Below are 24,272 nucleotides of genomic sequence, written 5' to 3' on the forward strand. Positions count from 1 at the left end.
CAAAGGAACCTCCCATGTGGGGGCCTTTGCACTTACATCATCACTTATGTCATGGTCTAGACACCTTATAACACTAGGTGTGCTTCTACTACACACACACACACATCTGACTCCCCTAGATGCACACATGCACCTTAGAGCAAGCCCTTGATCACATTTATCGCATTTCTTATTATTATTTTCTGTTTTGTTTCTTTCTTTTGCTATCAAAGTTTTTGTTGTTTGGTTGGGATTTCAAAGCTTAGTAAGCGCAGGTTTACCCAAGAGATTCTGAAATCTTTCAAAACCCAGATGGAAGCTTATGCTTGGGCACTGATGAGAACATAAGCGTAGCTTTTCTTGCAAAGTCTTTTCAACTTTATCTTTTGTTATTATATTGTTATTAAATTTTTTTCCTCATTTACTCATACTTTTATCTAAAGTCGCTTAGAAACTCCCTTCTTTCCTTTTTTCTTTCGCTTGCTCTATAAAAAATTATAATTTGCAAGGTTGGATATCTTCTAGTCTTATGAAAGTGTATACATATACATATATATGCATACACACATATATATGTATGTATATAAAATGGTATAGGCTTCTCCACATAAGCCTAGGACAGCTAGGCCTTTGATTCCATACCCATATGGACCTATGTAGATCGTGCTTGACTCGTCCCTGGACTAGGGTTTACAATGGGACAACGGCATACAACAAAATCACCTAAGTAGGGAACTATTGCTATACACTATGCACATCATAATGCACCCTAGTGTAGGGGTGCATGTGACAGGGTCTGGAACTTTTTGTAAACCCTTTGCAAAATATATAATTCTCATAATTTGTCCTCCAAAGTCCAGAATGTAATGGTGTTTGGATTGAAATCAAAGGTAACATATGGTCTAAGATCAATAGATCCTTTATTTTATCCATTCGAGGTAATACACAATATAAAGTTTGAATGAAGAGAATGTCGACTACTTTTTCGTTAGCCTTCTTCTTTAGTGCTAGCCTTTGTCATGGCTGAGTTTGCGCTCCACCTCTGGAGTGCTGATAGAAACTCAGTACGAAGACCTTTGCATAAATGGATGCTCAAGTATGTGTGGGTGTGTGGATTTGATGTGTGAGAGCATATGCTTGTACTATGGGCCTACACCCATTGTTGGGCGCTGATGACGTCAGTGAGGATGTCATAGTAGCTAGTCCCTACTATGCGCGATTGAGTTTATGATTTTCAACGTTATGAGTGACTATCATGAGATTGAAATTGCACGGTGTTGTGTTTTTAGAGGATGAGTTTGGGCATGTTTTGAGATTCATCTAGATGTATCCTATTGCATTTAGATGATGTGCTCCTGGGTGCACCTAAGAAAGGAAAGAATGCAAAACCAGAAGCCTTGGCACCCTTTCGAAAAGATCCTTTAAAAATATTTGGCACTAGCAATAATGGGGGTGGAGGGTGCACCAAAAGCCTGGCCCACCCCTTCTTTGGCAGAGGGCTTCTTGTTGGCCTTCATCTTTTAGACTCTCCTAAGCCTTCCTGAGCTGCTTAGGTGTTTTTGTTTCGGGACCTTACATCCCCGTGGTACCTTGTGATCATGCTGCTGGAATATGTCTAACTGCTCCCTTCATGTTGGATGATAACTGATCCTCTGCTCTACGGTTTTGATTAGTTCCCTCTTGGTTTGTGACTGGTGTGGTATTCACTATCATTATGAAAAAGAGGTCTCTTCTATCACCCATTGTCTCTGGCATCTACACTTGTGGCCATCCGGTATTGTTGAGAGCTAGCCTATAAGGGATAAAGGGTTTTGAGGCAGAAAAACCAGCACCATTGAGGCCACACAATGTTGCCATAGTAGTAGGGGACAATCAGGTGCAAAAAAGTAAAGAGCTGACTTTTTGGTCAATGTTGAGCTTGACCAACCTAGTGAACGGCGTTGAATTTGACCAATGATGTGAGGTTAAGTATAATTTGGCTAAGAATTGTTAAGGCTTGGAGAGGGCTAAAAAAAAAGTGGAGGGGACTGTACAAGTCCGCCTGCCTCCCACTCATTGTAGCTCACATTTTTGATGTGACATGTCCACTCCTAATCTACTAAGAGCTCTTGCTTCCCCTTGGCAACTATATTCTCTCTGTCTCTCTCCCCCCCCCTTTTTGGCTTTTCAGCTTCTCCTTCCCTCTTCCATTCCCCATCTTCTGCTCTCATGTGCACATGTGGCTGCTGCAAATGACCAACAGATGGAGAAGGAGCAACATCAGATGTAACATCATCATGATGAGCATTTGACGGAAACAAAGGCATCGAGCTGTCAAAGAGATCTGGTGCATCAACAACGGGATGTTTTTGACAGTCCAACAAAGGCATAGTGAAACACCATATCCCTTCTGACAAAACACTTGTCCGCACGGGGCTGGTAGAGCATATAGCCCTTGCTCTCTGAGCTATACCCAATGAAAATGCATTTGACAGCTTTATCATCCAAGTTTGTGCGTGTTTGAGAAGGCACATGTGCATATGCCAAGCATCCAAAAGTTCGCATGTGAGAAATCTTGGGCTTATGACCTTTCCAAGCCTCATAAGGTGTGATGGTCTTCAATGCCTTTGTGGGACATGTGCTCAAAATGTAATTAGCACACATAATGGCACCCAACCACAACTTGTTAGGCAAGTGCTTGCCTTTCAACATACACCTGGCCATCTCCATGACGGATCTATTCTTTCGCTCAGCCACGGGGTTCTGCTGAGGAGTGTAAGGCACACTGCATTGAAGATGTATGCTACGTGAGGCCAAAAAATCAGCAAATTCCTTTGACATATATTCACCCTTGTCTGTATTAATCAAAGCAATTTTCATCCCACTCTCATTCTCAACCAAGGCAACAAAATGCCTGAAGCACACACAAACTTCATATTTGGATTTCAAAGCATATACCTGGTGAAGTCATTAATAAATGTGACAAACTAATAAAATCCCCCAAGAGCTGCAACCCGCATGGGTCCACAAACATAACTATGAACCAAATACAGCTTGTGTGAAGCACCAACTCTCCCTTTCTTGGGAAATGCAGAACAGTGCATCTTACCAAGCAAGGTTCACAAACATGCTTTGAAGGCATATGCATTTTTGGAAGATCGACATGCTTATGTAGCTTCGCCAAAGGCCCAAAATTGAGGTGTCCAAACCTCTCATGCTACAAATGGGTATCTGCCATGGTAGAAGAATCAACAACATAAACATCTGCATCTACAAGTCCAACATCATCCAAGCATCTATCATAGGCATCAAGTCTGTATAGCCTCTAGTCAATATCCCAGTCAACACTATGGTAAAGGCATGTGTAGCATCATAGACTGTATACTGAACACCATCAAAGAGAACCTGATAGCCACAAGTAGCGATGGCTGAAATAGAGATGAGGTTCTTGCGAATGCCTAGAACATAAAGGACATTCTCTAGAGTGACTAGACCACCAGAAACATAAGAGCAACTTGTCCAATGCCTTTCACTAGAAATGATGCATTATTGGCACATGTGACTGTCCCCCCCTTAGATGCATGCTCAAGTGAGCTGAATAACTTCCTACAGGAAGTGATGTGCTTGCTAGCACCACTATCAAAGAGCCAAGCATCAAATACATCAGAAACTTTCATGTAGGCATCATGAACATCAAGATTATACTGACATGTAACAAGAAAAGACCAATGCTGGTCTTGAGCAAGTTAGCTGACTCATGTCGATCTAGACTAGGAGAACGAGATACTGCAAGACCAGACTCTTTCTTCTTGTTCTCAGATGCAATTCTCTTCTTGCATTCAGAAATGTCATGCCCAGGTTTCTTGCAATAGTTGCATCTTTTCTTCTTCTTTTTATTCCCCGAAGAAGAAGGATCATGGGAGTGACCAGCATGTGAATGAGGGGGTTTACCAGTTGAAACCTTGCCTTTGCCTTTGTTTTAATGTTGGGCAGCAAAAGCTTGATCACTAGCCATAGAAGCATTGCGGTTTGCATGGCTTTGTTCCTCCTGAAGTAAGAGGGCAACCAGCTGGTCAAAGGAATAATGGTTGGCATGCCACTTGCAACCAACCTCAATGTAGTAGCAAAGCCATGATAAGAGTCAGGCAACCCGTCAAGGTTATTAGAAACAAGTTGAGAATTAGGCTCACCTCATCAATGTTAGCCAACTGCTCTTTCAAATCTTTCACACTGGTAGATAGGCATCCATATTACCACCCTCTTCAAGCTTCAAGTCCTTCAACTGCTTGCAGAGATAGGCAACCCTCGCCTCATTCTGTTCTTGATGTAAGGATGCAAGTTGATGCCATGTTTGCTTTGCTGTCGTGCAAGATCGGATATGAGGGATAATGACCCTTTTAACTAAAAGAGCAATCAAGGTATGTGTTTTGGCATCACGACCATCCCACTGAATCTACTCCTGTGTAGGAGACAAAGTACCTGTAGTAGAAGATGTAGCTGCTCTAGAAGTAGCATTAGACCCACCATGAGATGAGCCTGAAGCAGTACTTGTAGTACTAGAGGTAGTGGCTGTAGCACTAGAAGCAGCATAACGTGTTAGGCTTGACCTCAGCGCTTGAAACAATGTTCCACAAATTCTTGGCAACATGCCCCATCATGTATGCCCACATGGGGTAATTTGTGCCATCAAGCTTGTCCTCAGCCCCAAGCATCCCAAACAAATCATCCTTGCTGCTAGGCATGGTGTTGTAATTCAAGGCAAATGCACCAACTGGCAAGGTGAATGAGAGAAGGGCAACCTCGCAAAATAGAAAGGCAAATTGCTGCTCAAGCTTCAAAGCTTCTCACTGCAAAAGACTCTGTTGTCTGAAGGTGTACTTGTTGCACAAAAGGCAACACGAGGCCTTATGTGAGCAAAGGGATTCACCCTTGAGGGAGAGGTGAAAAAGACAGCAAATAGGAATGAGAGATGCCAAGAGAGGGCTGGAAATGAGAGTTACAGCAAGAGAAAGTGCTCCCACGAGGAGGAGAGCACTTGGAAATGAGACGAGCCTGATCCAATGGAGGGGAACTCGAAGCCCAAGGCAAAGGGAAGCCAAATGAAGAAGAAATTGGAAAGAAAAATAAAGAATTAAAAAAATGAAGAAGAATGGGCTCAAGGAGGGACCTCCAGATCATTGCAACAAGCTCCAAATGTCTTCTAGCACCGGCATGCAGCATGAGAAAGCACGTAATGCAGGCACGAATCTCGAGGCAGGTCAACATGTGCAAATGCTTCGAAGGAAGACCACATACTGCCTTAAATGCTGAAGCAACAAATCCGTACAGCCAAAGAACAGTTACGTACTGTCGTAAATGGATTGTACGGAATCCATACAGGCCTTAAATGCTAGCGAATTTGTCAGTACAGCCTCCAAAGGGCATTAAATGCTGGCAAATCTATCCGTACAGCTTGAGAACTACTCCAGACAGTCCATACAACGCAATAAATGGAGGCAAAAATGTCAGTACAGTTCCTTATTGTTGTACGGAATCCATACAGCAGCAAGAATTCACACGTGTGAACCCGGACCCGGTGCAGCAGAAAATGAATGGAAATGCTTCGAAATGCGTCTCCCTTCGCAACGGGTGCTCCAAAATGCAGTCTTCACGCGAAAAAGACAAACTTCCCGCGAGAGAATTGCTTGGAGAGGCCACAAATGTTCACAGGCGTGTAGAACCAGCAAGAATGAGAGGTCCAGGGGCTGCCAAACAGCTTGAACAAGCTGCCAATGGTTGAGGGAATGGATCCCGAACCTGCTCTGATACCACTGTAGGCTACGGCAAGCAATGGAAGCTCAAAATGAAGGAGAGAAGACAAAAAACGAGATGCTGTAATGAATTGCTGCAAAACTGAGTCAAGGCTCAAAGGAGAGCCAATATAACAGACCCTAGGGCAAAGTGCCCTAACTGGACTAATTGTCCTAAGTGTCCTAAGTGGTACATGTACTAATCGTACCAACTGACCTAACTGAATGTAACTAGGCCTACAAGGCACATACCAAGGAATGAGTGGCACCTATGGACAGCTCATAGAATGGCCTACAAAAGGTGGCTCCCAAAAATGCTCAGAGGCAGGTGGCCCAGGATAACGCTCGGCTTCATTGAACCCTTGTAATTACCATCCACAATCTAAGACACACGCAAGAAGGGATGTTGACATGAGAGAAGAAAGATCCGAAATCAAGACTTTAATGTTTGGAGTACATAGAGATGCGTGCATGTTTTGCTCATGCGTCTCAAGGTACAGTCCACATGGAAGACATACAAAGAGTTGATGCCTTTATGAGTCATGGGAATGCCTTGATCTGTTGGCAATGCATTTCAAGCCAAGCAAAGCCTTCAAATTGGAAAAAGGCATTTTCAGCAAGCTCAAATTATGTCTCATAAATTTGATGCAAAACTTGGGCTAGAGTCAATGCATTAAAGGTTCACGATGGTTAGCGTCGTAATGGAGGTTCTTGTCAGTAGACCACAACTGCGAATGCTAGAATGTCTTATGCTCATGCTACTTAGAAGGGAAAATAAACATCAAACATGAACGGCAAGAAAAAGATGGCTGTCATAAAAGGTTGAAGGAACATAAAAGGTTGAAGGAACAATCACTCAAGATGATGTATTGGTGTTGTAGAACCTAAGTATGTACCCTAAATGCCTTGATATCTTGCTCCACCTCCACTTAGTGAAAGAACGTAATATTGTGTGTGAAGATTTTGCTATTGGGCACATGGTAAGAACATAATACTGTGTGTGAAGATTTTGCTATTGGGCACAAGGTTCTTTGTGCAGGGATTATTATTGTATACATAGGCCATTGGTGCCAAAGAGTGCTACTAGGTGTATGGCTATAATAGGTAGAAATTAGGCGAGTTGATAAGGCTAGGAGTAGGTGGCCTCCTTGTCACCTTATTTAGGTAGCTAAATCTTTTTGGAAGGCTCCAGTTTGTGTAGATCTTGGGCACGTAGCTCTTTCTAGAAGTGCTCAAGGACTCCCTTTATATAAACATGGGAGGTGTATGAGTTTGGAAGAAGAATGAGATGCATTAGGCAATGGTAGAAGCAATTGTGGAGTATTGACGTCCGTGTTGCAACCCATTCGCCCTCTCTCTTGTTGTGGTTAGCTTCTCTCCGTGACTCCTGTTCTCTTGTCGCATGCCTCGTTGCTTGTCATGCTAGGAGTAGGTCCCCTCTTGGTTGCCTTATTTAGGTACCTAGACCTTTTTGGAAGGCTCCAAGTTTTGTGTAGATCTTGGGTACCTAGCTCTTTCTAGAAGTGCCCATCTTTGGATGTGGTAATCTTAGGCTAGAAGGCTATTTTTGGTAAAAGGCTGTTTGTATGGACTCCCTCTATATGAACACGAGAGGTGTATGAGTTTGGAAGAAGAGCAAGACATGTCATGCAATGGTAGAAGCACTTGTGGAGTATTGACGTCCGTGTTGCAACCATTTCACCCTCTCTCTTGTAGTTGAGCGCCTCTCCCATGACTCCTCTGCTTTTGTTGCGTGTTGAGTAGGGAGATGGAGGCTTCGTGCATATATCGTAGTGCTTAGCTGCAGAAGAGGACACATGTATCTTTTGATTCGCAAGCAGTGTTTTGCGATGATCGAATTTTGGCATTGAGGAAGTGCTTCTTTCCTTCATTCTCTATGTTGCTCTAAATTCCGAAGGCCCTCAAGGCTTACTATTGAAATAGCATATGGACTCCCTCTATATGTACATGAGAGGTGTATGAGTTTGGAAGAAGAGCAAGGCGCATCATGCAATGGTAGAAGCACTTGTGGAGTATTGACGTCCGTGTTGCAACCATTTCGCTCTCTCTCTTGTGGTTGAGCACCTCTCCTATGACTCCTCTGCTTTTGTTGCATGTTGAGTAGGGAGATGGAGGCTTCGTGCATATATCGTAGTGCGTAGCTGCAAAAGAGGATGCATGTATCGTTTGATTCGCAAGCAGTGTTTTGCCACGATGGAATTTTGGCATTGAGGAAGTGCTTCTTTGCTTTGTTCTCCATGTTGCTCTAAATTCCGAAGGCCCTCAAGGCTTACTACGGGTGTATGCTTCTTGATTCATCTTTTCCCATGAGCGCGGAGAACTACAGGACCATTATGATTGGACATGTCATGCCCAAGATTTATGCATCAGTACTTGACTCCAAGGTTAGTAGACTTGCAGAGTGTCGAGGACCTAGAGCATCAAGACAGGCCGGATTTCGGCGTGATCATGGAACCATGGACCACATTCTCACGCTCAGATGTATCATCGAGGAGGTGAGGTCACAGAAGCAGAGGGTTTACTGTTGCTTTGTGGCTTTCCGCAAGGCATTTGACACGGTTCCGAGAGCCCGTCTCATACGGCATTTACAGGACTTGGGTTATGACTAGGAGATCATTTGGGCTGTCATGGCACTTTACGAGAGAGTTTCAGGCAGAGTTCGAGTAGGATTCGGGTGGACAGACGAGATCATGAGCACCATCAGGGTCAAACAAGGGTGTCCTTTGTTACCTACCTTGTTTAGCCTCTACATTGATGAGCTTGAGACAGTGGTGCAGACATAGGGGGTGTAGGTTACTCTCTTGCAGGCACGCTGATCTAGATATTGCTCTATGCAGATGACGTGGCTCTCTTGTCTTCCTCAGCAGAGGGGCTTCAGAGACACCTAGACGCACTATAGTCCTTTTGTGAGTCTCATGATTTGAAGGTCAACCTGGGTAAAATCAAGGTCATGATCTTCAATACATCTCGAGCCATCATGCGTCAGGAGCAGTTCACATTTGAGGGGTCACCTGTTGAGATAGTTTCATCATACACTTATCTTGGGGTTATCTTTTTCGGACCCAGCTTCACTATGAGACCCGCGATGCAGGCACGCTTGAGGAGAGGGTATGCTTCATTGGCCAGACTAGAGAGGCAGTGCTTCCGCTCGCACTTTCAGGATCCATGCACCAAGGGGTTGCTTTTTGACTCCGGATGTACGGCAGTCCTTGTTGGGGGCCAGACTTGTTGGATACAGAGTGGGCCCGTGTGGAGCAGCTACAGGTTCTCATGTTATCATGGATGATTCGTGGTAAGCCATCTTTTTCTCACCAGATCATTCAGGCTGAGTTTGGGTCACCCCCTTTACAGCTAGATGCTGCATTTCAGATCATCACGTATCTGTATTCAATTAGGGAATATAGGGATTACACCTTAGGGCGTAGCAGGCTACCATGGATAGCTCTATCCTCTTCTATGGCACTTGCAGCAGGAGGAGACCAGAGGTGCTGGTATGCACATATAGAGAGATGGTTTGAGCAACAGGGGCTCCATATGGATAGACTACCTTCCTTCCAGTACAGCATGGATGCTCCGTTTTCTCCCCTCCTATCACACGAGGTCAACCAGGTTATCCGTGAGGATCTACTACAGCTACACACATTTTGGACCTGGTTGGGACCGAGTGAACTCCCAGTGAAGCTTAGCTTCTACAGAGATCACTTCTTACATATCACAGCGGAGGGTTTCATTGACCCACCAGGATACATGCAGATTCACCTACCCCTCGCTGAGGATCTCTCTTGGGCAGTTCCGGGTCTCTTCACACAAACTTCGCATCGAGAGCGGCAGAGCAGAGCGACTACCCAGGGAGAGGCACATATGCATACTATGTGACATGTAGGAGGTTGAGATAGAGGGATGTCCTATGCACTATGAGATCCAAGGGCGTTTCCACTGCCTCTTCAGGGATAGTTATGGGATTTTGGCCCGTTCCCTCTCCTACCCAGACCAGCGGTGTTTGGCAGGTTTCATTCATGAGGCACTTAGACACCGCAAGATGATACTCCGAGCACGGATACAGGAGCATAATTCTTTCTCGGCTGATCCCTCTCAGAGCTTTATCACCGAGTTCTTTCAGCTAGATCTCATGGACCCCCACGAGACGAGGCCTCAACATGACCGTGACCCGGAGCCTGTGACCCGACAGCTCAGACAGAGGATCAACACATAGATCACACTTGGAGACATCTCCTCCTTGTTTAGAGTCGGAGCCTGACCGACGGGGGTCACAGTAGCCCTAGTCAGATGCATAGCTACGACCAGGAGACATGCTAGGACTGCACCTCTGAGTGGCCGACAACACTCTATTGCCGACTTCATGCCTCCACTGCCTCATCCTGATATCTTGTTGTTGTCGATGATGATGATGATATTGGTGATGATGCTGAGATTGATGATGATGCTGAGATTGATATATAGTCGACCATCGACATGACTATGTTGTACTTAGGACTTAATACTGCATTTTTGCATTTTGCATTGGTATGGATACTCGTTTAGTAGCTCCACTACCATAGCTTGTTGTATCAGAATTTCACAGTTTCATAGACCCATTGGTCTTCCGAAGACTTTAATAAAATTTCTTTCTTTCTTTCTTTCACATCGTTTTTGGTGGAGATGCCGTGTAAGGGCTTTGGAGCTATCCCAAAAAGTAAATTGACTTCTATGTATGTCTCTTTTTGGCAAAATGGCCCACGCTAGCTTGTAGACTGGGTCTATTCCAAGAAATTTAAGCACAAACATGACTATGTTCTACTGCCGAATGCAAAAGCTACAACTGGATCTCCCATTTGTGCTATACATGAAGATAAACACCTCCCCAAAAGCAAGTTGGCTTCTGTATAAATTGCTTTTTGTCGAATCAGCCCGCGGTAGCTTGTAGATTAGTCTATTCCAAGATTCAAGTGCAAACTGAAGGTGCGTTGAGAAGAGAGAGAGAGTGCAGGTACGAAGGAGACGAAGTAGAATAGCCGTCACGGTCAAAGTCTTAGATAGATGATAACACACAAGTACAAAGTACTTGTACCTAGACCTAGGACTAAGTGTCCTAGGTGTCACATAGGACTAAGTGTCCTATGTGGCCTAAAAGGCACTAACACTATAAGTGCCTACACTTATGCCTACAAGGCACATACCATGGCCTATAGGGCATCACTAGAACCACCAGAAGATGGCCTACAAACCCCCCTCCATGGGATGGGCTGAAGTACTCTGGAAACGTCTCAGAATACCTGGTAGTTTCTGGTCATGGTGGCACATGTTCATCCAAAAGGATATAGCCACCTTTGAATGCACAAGGAATGTCAGATCATGTAACAAAGGGAACCAAGTGTAAAGCCTGTCGGAAGACTTCGAACTTGGGACGAGGAAGTGCCTTTGTAAACATATCTGCGATGTTGTCCTCTGTGGGAAGATAGGACAACTCTATGTCTCTTGCTGACAACCGCTCCCAAACATAATGATAGTGAACTTCAATATGCTTGGTACGCGCATGAAACACTGGGTTACACGCAATGGCCAAAGCACTTTGGCTGTCAGTGTAGACAATAGTGAAGGATGTCTGGCAAATACCAAGATCTGTAAGTAACTGTCGAAGCCAAACACACTCTATTGTAGCGGTGAAAGCTGCCGTGTACTTAGCCTCACAGCTAGACGTGGCAACTGTCGGTTGCTTCTTGCTGAGCCAAGAAATACATGAATTGCCAAGCAAAAAACAATTGCCAATATGTGACACTCTGGTGTCAGAACATCCTGCCCAGTCACTGTCCGTGTAAGCATGCATGGTAAGTGAACCCTGATCACTATAGAAGAGGGCTAAATCCTGAGTGCCTCTGAGATATCTGAAGACTCTCTTCACTGCCTGCCAATGCTGTGAACTGGGCATGTGCATGAATCTACTGAGCTGAGATACTGCATACTGCAAGTCAGGTCTGGTGTGACATAAATAAATAAGGCATCCAACAGCCTGCTGATAAAGAGTGATATCACATGGTGGGCTCCCATCATGAGCTGAGAATTTGAAGCCAGGGTCCACTGGAGTAGAGATTGGCTTGCAATCCTCAAACTGAAAACGATCAAGGAGCTGTCCAATATACTTGGACTGAGACATCATGATACCCCCCTCAACATGAGCAAACTGAATGCCCAAATAATAATGGAGCCGTCCCATGTCTGACATGTCAAAAATCTGCTGCAAATCAGCCTTGAAAGCTACAATTTGCTGAGTATCTGGGCCCGTGATGAGCATATCATCCACATATAAAATCAGCACTAAAAAATCAGATCCACTCCCACGGACATAAAGAGTGGGTTCTGTGGGACTATTCTGAAAACCAAGGGATAGTAAGTGTGCATGAATTTTGGCATACCATGCCCTGGGTGCCTGCTTCAAACCATAAAGGGCTTTTCTAAGCCGGCATACCTTATTTTCAGAATTAACAACCTCAGAGCCAGGAGGTTGTGTGACATAGACTTCTTCCAAAGCGGTCTTGATGTCAAGTTGATGCTCTTGCCAATGATGATGGGCTGCAATGGCAATGACACATCGAATGGTAGTAATCCTGGATGTGGGAGCAAATGTCTCTTGAAAGTCAATGCCTTGTTGTTGGGCATACCCTTTTGCAACAAGACGGGCTTTGTATCGATCTATGCTGCCATCAGATTTCCTTTTTAAGTTGTAGACCCACCGCGTTCTAATGGCATGCTTGCCAGGTGGGAGATCTACTAATTCCCATGTGTCATTTTTGTCAATAGATTGTAACTCAGCTTTCATTGCATCCATCCACTCTTTGTTGTCAAAAGCATCTTTATGGCACAAAGGCTCTTCATTGCAAGTGGTAGCAAGGAGGGCAAACTCAAGAAAGTGACCATGTTGTTTATTCCCTGATCTTGTCCGGGCAGCAAAAGGCTGATCTTGTTTGTTGTCCCTCAATGTATCAAGAAGCCATCTTGGAACTTGCCTTTGCTGTCTATTGACAGCTTCAATGATTGCATCATGAGTAGTGGGATCATTTTGTGCCGGAAGAGAGACCTGCAAATCAGCATGAGGTTGAGGCTGATTATTGCTTAGTGGAGGGCCTGCAGGAGGCTCATGTTGCTGCTCAAAATCCTCTTCTGACGATGGCAGAGGTAACCAAGATTCAAAGGCATCAAACATGTCAACATCTGGCTTTGCTTTGCAGTCCACAAGAGGAGAAGCTGAATGTTCAGCAAAGATCACATCTCTACTGACAATAATCTTCCCAGTATTTGGTTGATATAACCTATACCCTCTGCTCTCCTGGCTGTAACCAATGAATATGCATTTGATTGCCTTGTCATCAAGCTTATGTCTCAGCTGAGATGGTACATGAACATATGCAAGAGACCCAAAAACTTTCATGTGTGAAAGTGAAGGCTTCTTGCCTTTCCATGCTTCATAAGGTGTAATAGTCTTCAATGCCCGTGTAGGTGATCTATTCAGCACATAGTTGGCACACATTACTGCATCAAGCCAAAATTTATTGGGCAAAGACTTGGCCTTAAGCATGCATCTGGCCATCTCCATTGTGGACCTGTTTTTCCTTTCAGAAACAGGATTCTATTGAGGAGTGTAAGGAGTAGTGCATGAGTGAATAATGCCCCGTGAGAATAGAAATGCATCAAACTCCTTTGACATATACTCACCTCCCCTATCTGTGTTGGGGGTGACAAGCTTGTTTCCTGATTCATTCTCAACCATATTCAGCCATCTCTGAAAGCATAAGAAAACTTCAGATTTGGCCTTTAAAGGATATACCCAGCAATACCTTGTGAAATCATCAATGAGAGTCATGAAATACTTGTATCCTCCAATGGCATTTGTCCTCATTGGGCCACAAACATCACTGTGTACTAGCTGCAATTTCCTTTGTGAGAGTTTTGGACAATTCTTTTGAAAAGGAAATCGATGCATTTTACCCAAAAGACAACCCTCACACACTTGTTTGGAAACTGTGTGAGTTTGAGGTACATCATTTGCCATCTGTTGTGTATGTAGCTTTGCAAGAGCTCTATAATTGAGATGGCCCATTCTCTCATGCCAAAGATGAGTTTCAGCAAGTTGTGAATCTGAAATAGCCAATGCTTCAATAGAAAGTGCAGCTGGATGATGATCAAGGTGATAAAGCCCTTTTTGCAAAGTGCCAGTGAGAACTATGGCATTGTCATCACGAAGATCATATACTAGGCATCTATAGCCATCAAAAATTACTCTGAAACCTGAAGTAGCAATTGCTGAAATTGAAATCAAGTTGACTTCAATGCCAGGCACAAAAAGAACATTTGTCACAATGACACGATGGCGGGAAATGGATGTGAGCTGCACATCTCCAACTCCTTTTACAGCATATGAAGCATTATTGGCACATGTAACAGTCCCCCCTCGAGGTGCATCAGCTAGAGAATGAAACAACTGTCTGCAAGATGTGACATGCTTGGAAGCACCACTATCAAAGTACCAGGATTGAGCATCATTAGCAGTAAAGAGTGCATCAGCTTTGGAGGGATCAAATGAGCAATGGATAGCCCATGCCCAATCATCCTGAAGAGCATGTGCATGTGAAGCATCTGCTGGCTCATGGGATTCAATAGCATGTGAGCATTAACTGTCAATCCTGCTTTCTTTTTCTCCGAAGCAATGTGTTTCCTGCATTCTGAAATGTCATGTCCAGGCTTGCGACAATAGTTGCATCTTTTCTTCTTTGCCTTATCTGCTGTATTTTTAGATGCATGGGAGGAATTGCAGCTGCTATGCGCAGATTTTGGCTTGCCCATAGGCTTGGAAGCCTTGCCTCTTCCTGTCTGCTGTGAAGCAAATGCATGATCGGGAATAATGGCTTGTCTGTTAGCTCTACTTTGCTCTTCCTGCAAAAGCAAAGTAACTAGCTGATCAAAAGAATAGTGGTCTGGATTACCCATGGCCACTAATCGAAGGGTTGTAGCAAACCCTTGATATGTATCTGGCAGTCCATTCAATGTGGTACTGACAAGCTGTGAATTTGGCACCACCTCATCAATGTTGGCAAGCTGTTCCATGAGGTCCTTGACCTTTGTCAAGTATGCATCCATTGACTCACCTTCATTCATACTGACTTCCTGTAATTGCCTTCTCAAATGTGCAACACGAGCTTCATTGCGAATCTGATAGAGAGAAGCCAATTTATCCCAAGCATCCTTTGCTGTCCTGCAAGACCGGATGTGTGGAATAATGATTCTCTTGCATGATAAAGCAATGCATGAATGTGCATTTGCATCTCTTGCATCCCATCTTGACTGTTCTTGAGTTGGAAGAGCAGCAGCAAGAGTGCTAGAGGAAGAGGCATCAGGAGGAGTACCCCCTGTAGAAGGACCAGCAGTAGAGGCAACCACTATAGCATTGGCTGGCCTCAGATCAGCCCCAGAAACAATATTCCACAAATGCTTTGCAACAAGAATATGTTTCATGAGATAAGACCACATCGGATAGTTGGTGCCATCCAACTTATCATCTTCACGAAGAACTCCAAATAAATCTTGATTGTTCCCAGCCATAGCAAATGTGATACCTTGAAAAAGACTTGAAAACCCAAAAGCCTCAAGGCTATCACTGCAAAAAGCTGGCTGTCCCAAAAATGACAGCAAATATCTGACCCAAATCAAAGGGCAAATGCAGATCTGACCCAAATGTGACTGTGACAGGCAATGTTCACTGCAAAAAACAGCAAATTAGGCAAAAGCCCCAAATTTATTGAGGGCAAATAGGCCAAAAAGAGGGCAAATGCAGAAAAGCCTCAAATTTTGCTGAGATTTTGCAAATGTGACCCAATTTATTGCAATCTGACTCAATGTCCTTAAAAAGTGACTCAATGTTCTGTAAAATGACTCAATGTCCTGCAAATGTGACTCAATGTACTGCAATCAAAAAGAAATTGTAGACCAAATCTCGAATCTCTCCTGAAGGTATTAAAAGCCCCAAATTTTGCCAAAGTCCTGCAAGAGACTTCACACGTGCAACACCTGTACGGCAGTCTCGAGAGAAGCAATAGCTGTACAGACACCTCAAGTACGATGTACAGCTGTACTGTCAGCTCAAGTATGGCTGTACGGCCGTACGTTGTACCACTGAAGGTACGGGGATGTGAAGTACTGCAGGTACGAGAGATTTGCGTGGGTCAGTACAGACAATACGACGATGCAGGTACTGGTCTGTACGGCGGCGCAAGTACGGATCAGGCACCATTGAAGGTATGATGACACAGATGTACGGCGATGCGGATGTACGACGACACGCAGGTACGGCGATGTAGTACGGCGACGTGCGAAGTAGTACGGCGACCACTCCTCAGCAGGTATGGTACGATATCCGTACGTGGTTACGGACGTCCGTACTGTTGTACGGATAGTACGGACAAGAGGCACAGGAAGCAAAGCTGGGCTCTGATACCACTGAAGGTGCGTTGAGAAGAGAGAGAGAGTGCAGGTACGAAGGAGAATAGCCGTCACGGTGAAAGTCTTAGATAGATGATAACACACAAGTACAAAGTACTTGTACCTAGACCTAGGACTAAGTGTCCTATGTGGCCTAAAAGGCACTAACACTATAAGTGCCTACACTTATGCCTACAAGGCACATACCATGGCCTATAGGGCATCACTAGAACCACCAGAAGATGGCCTACACAAACATGACTATGTGCAGGCTGAACACAAGCTGAGGCATGAGAGTTTGCTTTCTGATGTATGGGCTGAATATCTACAAGCCTTTCTTTGAGGTTTGCACTTTATACAAGTTGGATGCAAGCCTAGAAATGTGTGTCAGCTTCTTGGGATACAAGCTGAGGCTGAAGGTTTGTCCTTTTTAATTCCTGCAATACAAAACTGAAAGTTCCAAGAATTTTAAGCACAAACATGACTATGTTCTACTGCCGAACGCAAAAGCTACAACTGGATCTCCCATTTGTGCTATACAGGAAGATCTATACCTCCCCAAAAGCAAGTTGGCTTTTGTATAAATTGCTTTTTGTCGAATCAGCCCGCGCTAGCTCGTAGACTAGTCTATTCCCAATATTTAAGTGCAAACATGACTATGTGCAGGCTGAACACAAGCTGAGGCATGCGAGTTTGCTTTCTGATGTATGCGCTGAATATCTACAAGCCTTTCTTTGAGGTATGCACTTTATACAAGTTGGATGCAAGCCTAGAAATGTGTGTCAGCTGCCTGGGATACAAGCTGAGGCTGAAGGTTTGTCCTTTTTAATTCCTGCAATACAAAGCTGAAAGTTTCTGGAAACAAGCTGAAGGTTGTGAAGCAATATCTCAAGGAAAGTATATGAGTTTTGGGGCGAGCCGCTCATAGGCTACTTCTCGAAGAGATTTCAATGGAGCGAGGTTATTCAAGATTACTTTTCTACAGAGAGCAAGGGGATAACCCTGTGGCACATCTACCGGAGTTCGATCGAGGGTGTCGCACAACAATTGGCAATTGGACCGATGGCACGAGGTCTTGCCATACTTCTTAGAAGGACTAGCTCTTACTTGGTATCAAGCCCTTGCAGATGACATAAAGAATGATTGCATTGGTAGAAGCTTTCAGTATGCAAGAGGCGGCAGAGGATACGTTGCAGCAATCGGACGTGTTCAGGGTTCAGGGTGGTGAGTCAATGTCTAGCATGGATTGATGCTACAAGGACTTGGCCAATAAGTTCAGGCTACAAGGATGGATCGATGCTACAAGGACTTACCTGGCCTATAAGTTCAGGCTGCTCTCAGAGATGTGCAAGGAGCCAATAAGAGGGCTCTTGCTTGTTTTGAGCTCTTGAAGGTGATGAGTAAGTTTGCGGCCGGATTGGAAGTAGTGTCGAAGGTGAAGGCCTTAGCTAAAGCTCCCAAGACAAAGCAAGAGGCACTTGAGATTGCGATGAGGGAGAAGGCTTCCGCTAAGGTGCAACAAGAGAGCTATAGATGGATGCACATCAAAGGCAGAATTGGAGAATCAAGGTAAACTTGATCATTTAATTTTAGAATTTGCAGATCTTAGACTTCGGATGATAGAAGCTAAGGATCAGAGAAAGCCAGTACCAACAATCATTGAAAGACCACGAGGCTTGGAGAATATTGTTTGCTTTGAATGCCAGGAGCGGGGACATGTAAGTACAAATTGCCCATGTTGGAAAGAGCTATAGACGGATGCACATCAAAGACAGAGAGCTATAGACGGATGCACATCAAAGGCAGAATCGGAGAATCAAGGTAAACTCGATCATTTAATTTTAGAATTTGCAGATCTTAGACTTCGGATGATAGAAGCTAAGGATCAGAGAAAGCCAATACCAACAATCATTGAAAGACCACGAGGCTTGGAGAATATTGTTTGCTTTGAATGCCAGGAGCGGGGACGTGTAAGTACAAATTGCCCATGTTGGAAAGGGCAAGCAAATGCCAATACTGATCGGTTTTAGCCCCTAGTATGGCCTTGTAAGGTAGTTTTTGTGCTAGTGTGCACATTGTGCACTATTAGGTCATTTGAATAGAGTCAACTCTATGGGTTGAACACGCTAGGGTTTTAGGTTTAGCCCTCACAGTGATATTCTGTCACTTTCTTTTCTCGCACTTGAGTGCTGCTGGAATAACATAGCTCGTTAACTAGGGCATGATACTCTTGAGTGGACCTTCCACTCAGCATATTGCAGCCTTAAGGATGATTTGCAGCAGTCATTTGCTATGACAGATTTGAGCCAGCTGCACTACTAACTTGGCATTCAGTTTGCTCATGCTGAGGGGGATATTATTATGAGTAGTTAGTCCAGTCCAAGTATGTTGGACCGCTCCTACAGAGATTTTAACCAGTTTCTACACCTGTTGAGCTTGGTGGTTTTTGTTTCTCCGTGGATGATGTTGTTGAGCCATTTGATGCCACTCTCTGGTAGTAGGCTGTTGGAGGCTTGATATATCTGTGTCACACATGGCCAGCTGGATCTTCAATATGCTTTTTCTTGGCATGGTTCTAGTACACAACATTGGCAGACTGTGAAGTGTGTCTTCCGATACTTGATAGGCACTCAAGGTTTGGTCCTTCTCTATGGCCACGATTCATCACTTATCCTGCAGGCTTGCAGAGATAGTGACTTTCTATGACACTAGAATGTCACAGAGTGGCAATTGTTTTATGCTTGGAGCTTCATTCATTTCTTGGCTTAGCAAAAAGGAGCCTATAGTTGCTACGTCTAGCTGTGAAGTTGCGTATAGGGCAGCTTTTACAGCCACGATGGAATGTATCTAGCTATGAAGCTACTTGCATATTTTTATGAATGTTCTGAAGAGGTCAGCCCTCCATAACCAGAGCTGCCACCTTGCCTTCTCCTACCATGTCAAGATTGTGTTGAGGTCTATAGCCCACGGTCTACCCAAACAGCCCACAACCCTGACCCTTTGCCACTCTAGCAAGACTAAAGCCTTGTCATCCTAGAGGTCTTCTGTTGACTCGGGTTGTAGGAGGCCCCCCCACCCCACTCTGTAGTATCTACGATGGTAGGAGCCAAGTGATTGCCGTAAATTGAATCCTGAGAGGCATCCCTAGCCTCAAGAACTGTCCATACCAATGAGGAGGAGCTACGGAGCTGTGCAGCCCCTCCCAACACAAAGAGACGTCTCCAGGTCTCAAATGACATGGCTAGACCACTATCCCACTGCATCCAACAATGTGGCTCCGTTGGCCTACCATGAGACCCTCTTGATCCCGAACCTTCAGATGCCATATGAGTGGTTGCCACTCAAACTTGTCAGGACACATAGGAGTGGCCCAAATGAGTCCCCTAGCGAAGCGTTGCCAAACCTTTTGGAGACTCCTCTTATAGCATTGCCAAACCTTTTGGAGACTCCTCATAAGAGGGGAGTCCTTCCTTGTGAGGGGAGCCTCTGAAAGATCTACCTATGAGACTGCCTCCACTGTCCTTCTATATGAGGTGTGTTTCGAAGAATCCCTACAAAGCAAGACCTTCCAGGGTTTTGAGCCTGGGTTGAGGCCTCGACCACTAGCTTGCCCAGGAGGGCTCTACTCTGCATCTTTGGATGAAGGACTCCCAACCCTCCCTTTCCCTGTGGGGAGGATCACTATTTGCCAAGCGACCTATAGGCCATCTTTTGATGGTTCTAGTGATGCCCTATAGGCCATGGTATGTGCCTTGTAGGCATAAGTGTAGGCACTTATAGTGTTGGTGCCTTCTAGGCCACATAGGACACTTAGTCCTATGTGACACCTAGGACACTCAGTCCTAGGTCTAGGTACAAGTACTTTGTACTTGTGTAAGATTGACGTGACTTCTCTATCGACTCGTCTTGTACCTGCACTCTCTCTCTCTCTTTTCTCAACGGACCTTCAGTGGTATCAGAGCAGGTTTTGCTCTAGCCTTCCAGCTCTCCTCAGCCCCGAGTCCTCCATTGCTCATTGGAGAATTTTCTGCCCTGTTGGTCGACAAATTCCCAGCCTGTTCGAGGCTCTTCAGCTGCTGTCCAATATTCAGGCGTCGTACAGTCCGTACCTTCCGTACAGTATCTGCGTCGTATAGTCCGTACGTGAGCAGATCTGCATCGTCATCGTACATCTGCATCGAAGGTCGCCGTACACCCGTCGGCACCGTACTTTGCATCGTACTCTGCGTCGTCGTCGTACATCTGCATCGAAGGTCGCCGTACATCCGTCGGCGTCGTACTATGCACCGTACTCTGCGTCGTACATCCGTCGTCACTTGTACCTATGCCATACTCTGCGCCGTACTGTGCGTCGTCGTACCTTCAGTGATACCTAATCCGTACACACGATCCGTACTTGTGCTGCCCGTACAGACCCGTACATGTAGTACAAGTCCTATGTAGATCTCCGTACCTTCAGTGGTACACTATACGTCCGTACAGCAGTACTTAAGCTGACAGTACAGCCGTACATTGTACTTGAGCTGTCTGTACAGCTTGATTGCAAAGCATTGAGTCACATTTGCAGGACATTGAAGCTTTTTTGCAGGATATTGAGTCAGATTTGTAGGACATTGGGTCAGATTATCATACATTGGGTCACATTTGCAAAATTTCAGCAAAATTTGGGGCTTTTCCACATTTGCCCTCTTTTTGGCCTATTTGCCCTCAATAAATTTGGGGCTTTTGCCAAATTTGCTGTTTTTGCAGTGAACATTGCCTGTCACAGTCACATTTGGGTCAGATCTGCATTTGCCCTTTGATTTGGGTCAGATATTTGCTGTCATTTTTGGGACAGCCAGCTTTTTGCAGTGATAGCCTTGAGGCTTTTTGGGTTTTCAGGTCTTTTACAGGTTATCACAGTTGCTATGGCTGGGAACAATCAAGATTTATTTGGAGTTCTTCGTGAAGATGATAAGTTGGATGGCACCAACTATCCGATGTGGTCACATTCATGCATTGCTTTATCATGCATGAGAATCATTATTCCACACATCCGGTCTTGCAGCACAGCAAAGGATGCTCGGGATAAATTGGCTTCTCTCTATCAGATACGCAATGAAGCTCGTGTTGCATATTTGAGAAGGCAATTACAGGAAGTGAATATGAATGAAGGTGAGTCAATGGATGCATATTTGACAAAGGTAAAAGACCTCATGGAACAGCTTGCCAACATTGACGAGGTGGTGCCAAATTCACAGCTTGTCAGTACCACATTGAATGGACTGCCAGATACATATCAAGGGTTTGCTACAACCCTTCGATTAGTGGCCATGGGTAATCCAGACCACTATTCTTTTGACCAGCTAGTTACTTTGCTTTTGCAGGAAGAGCAAAGTAGAGCTAACAGACAAGCCATTATTCCTGACCATGCATTTGCTTCACAGCAGACAGGAAGAGGCAAGGCTTCCAAGCCTATGGGCAAGCCAAAATCTGCGCATAGCAGCTGCAATTCCTCTACGCATAGCAGCTGCAATTCCTCCCATGCATCTAAAAATACAGCAGATAAGGGAAAGAAGAAAAGATGCAACTATTGTCGCAAGCCTGGACATGACATTTCAGAATGTAGGAAGTGCATTGCTTCGGAGAAAAAGAAAGCAGGATTGACAGTTAATGCCTCACATGCCATTGAATCCCATGAGCCAGCAGATGCTTCACATGCACATGCTCTTCAGGATGATTGGGCATGGGCTGTTCATTGCTCATTTGATCCCTCCAAAGCTGATGGACTATTTACTGCTAATGATGCTCAGTCCTGGTACTTTGATAGTGGTGCTTCCAAGCATGTCACATCTTGTAGACAGTTGTTTCATTCTCTAGCTGATGCACCTCGAGGGGGGACTGCTACATGTGCCAATAATGCTTCATATGCTGTAAAAGGAGTTGGAGATGTGCAGCTCACATCCATTTCCAGCCATCGTGTCATTGTGACAAATGTTCTTTTTGTGCCTGGCATTGAAGTCAACTTGATTTCAATTTCAGCAATTGCTACTTCAGGTTTCAGAGTAATTTTTGATGGCTATAGATGCCTAGTATATGATCTTCGTGATGACAATGCCATAGTTCTCACTGGCACTTTGCAAAAAGGGCTTTATCACCTTGATCATCATCCAGCTGCACTTTCTATGGAAGCATTGGCTATTTCAGATTCACAACTTGCTGAAACTCATCTTTGGCATGAGAGAATGGGCCATCTCAATTATAGAGCTCTTGCAAAGCTACATTCACAGCAGATGGCAAATGATGTACCTCATACTCACACAATTTCCAAACATGTGTGTGAGGATTGTCTTTTGGGTAAGATGCATCGATTTCCTTTTCAAAAGAATTGTCCAAAACTCTCACAAAGGAAATTGCAGCTAGTACACAGTGATGTTTGTGGCCCAATGAGGACAAATGCCATTGGAGGATACAAGTATTTCATGACTCTCATTGATGATTTCACAAGGTATTGCTGGGTATATCCTTTAAAGGCCAAATCTGAAGTTTTCTTATGCTTTCAGAGATGGCTGAATATGGTTGAGAATGAATCAGGAAACAAGCTTGTCACCCTCAACACAGATAGGGGGGGTGAGTATATGTCAAAGGAGTTTGATGCATTTCTATCCTCACGGGGCATTCATCACTCATGCACTACTCCTTACACGCCTCAGCAGAATCCTGTTTCTGAAAGGAAAAACAGGTCCACAATGGAGATGGCCAGATGCATGCTTAAGGCCAAGTCTTTGCCCAATAAATTTTGGCTTGATGCAGTAATGTGTGCCAACTATGTGCTGAATAGATCACCTACACGGGCATTAAAGACTATTACACCTTATGAAGCATGGAAAGGCAGGAAGCCTTCACTTTCACACATGAAAGTTTTTGGGTCTCTTGCATATGTTCATGTACCATCTCAGCTGAGACATAAGCTTGATGACAAGGCAATCAAATGCATATTCATTGGTTACAGCTAGGAGAGCAGAGGGTATCGGTTATATCAACCAAATACTGGGAAGATTATTGTCAGTAGAGATGTGATCTTTGCTGAACATTCAGCTTCTCCTCTTGTGGACTGCAAAGCAAAGCTAGATGTTGACATGTTTGATGTCTTTGAATCTTGGTTACCTCTGCCATCATCAGAGGAGGATTTTGAGCAGCAACATGAGCCTCCTGCAAGCCCTCCACTAAGCAATAATCAGCCTCAACCTCATGCTGATTTGCAGGTCTCTCTTCCGGCACAAAATGATCCCATTACTCATGATGCAGTCATTGAAGAAAGAGCTGTCAATAGACAGCAAAGGCAAGTTCCCAGATGGCTTCGGGATACATTGAGGGACAGCAAACAAGATCAGCCTTTTGCTGCCCGGACAAGATCAGGGAATAGACAGCATGGTCACTTTTTGAGTTTGCACTCCTTGCTACAGCTTGCAATGAAGAGCCTTTGTGCCATAAAGATGCTTTTGACAGCAAAGAGTGGATGGATGCAATGAAAACTGAGTTACAATCTATTGCCAAAAATGACACATGGGAATTAGTAGATCTCCCACCTCGCAAGCATGCCATTAGAACGCGATGGGTCTACAACTTAGAAAGGAAATCTGATGGCAGCATAGTTCGATACAAAGCCCGTCTTGTTGCGAAAGGGTATGCCCAATAACAAGGCATTGACTTTCAGGAGACATGTGCTCCCACATCCAGGATTACTACCATTCGATGTGTCATTGCCATTGCAGCCCATCATCATTGGCAAGTGCACCAACTTGACATCAAGACCGCTTTTCTTCATGGGGATCTGCAGGAAGAAGTCAATGTCACACAACCTCCTGGCTTTGAGGTTGTTAATTCTGAAAACAAGGTATGCCGGCTTAGAAAAGCCCTTTATGGTTTGAAGCAGGCACCCAGGGCATGGTATGCCAAAATTCATGCACACTTACTATCCCTTGGTTTTCAGAATAGTCCCACAGAACCCACTCTTTATTTCCGTGGGAGTGGATCTGATTTTTTAGTGCTGATTTT

The 24,272-nt window shown here is 44.6% G+C and overlaps 1 protein-coding gene across 2 annotated transcripts in view; it reads left to right on the forward strand.

Moving 5' to 3' along the window:
* Nucleotides 1-24,272, forward strand: part of EMB2654 (Tetratricopeptide repeat (TPR)-like superfamily protein) — a 79,953-nt gene that overhangs the window by 1,397 nt on the left and 54,284 nt on the right. The gene's annotated exons all lie outside the window — the stretch shown is intronic.

The sequence above is a fragment of the Dipteris shenzhenensis genome, chromosome 8 (assembly GCF_047967505.1).
Source record: "Dipteris shenzhenensis isolate YYH24624 ecotype China chromosome 8, Dip_SZ_1.0, whole genome shotgun sequence".
NCBI lineage: Eukaryota > Viridiplantae > Streptophyta > Polypodiopsida > Gleicheniales > Dipteridaceae > Dipteris > Dipteris shenzhenensis.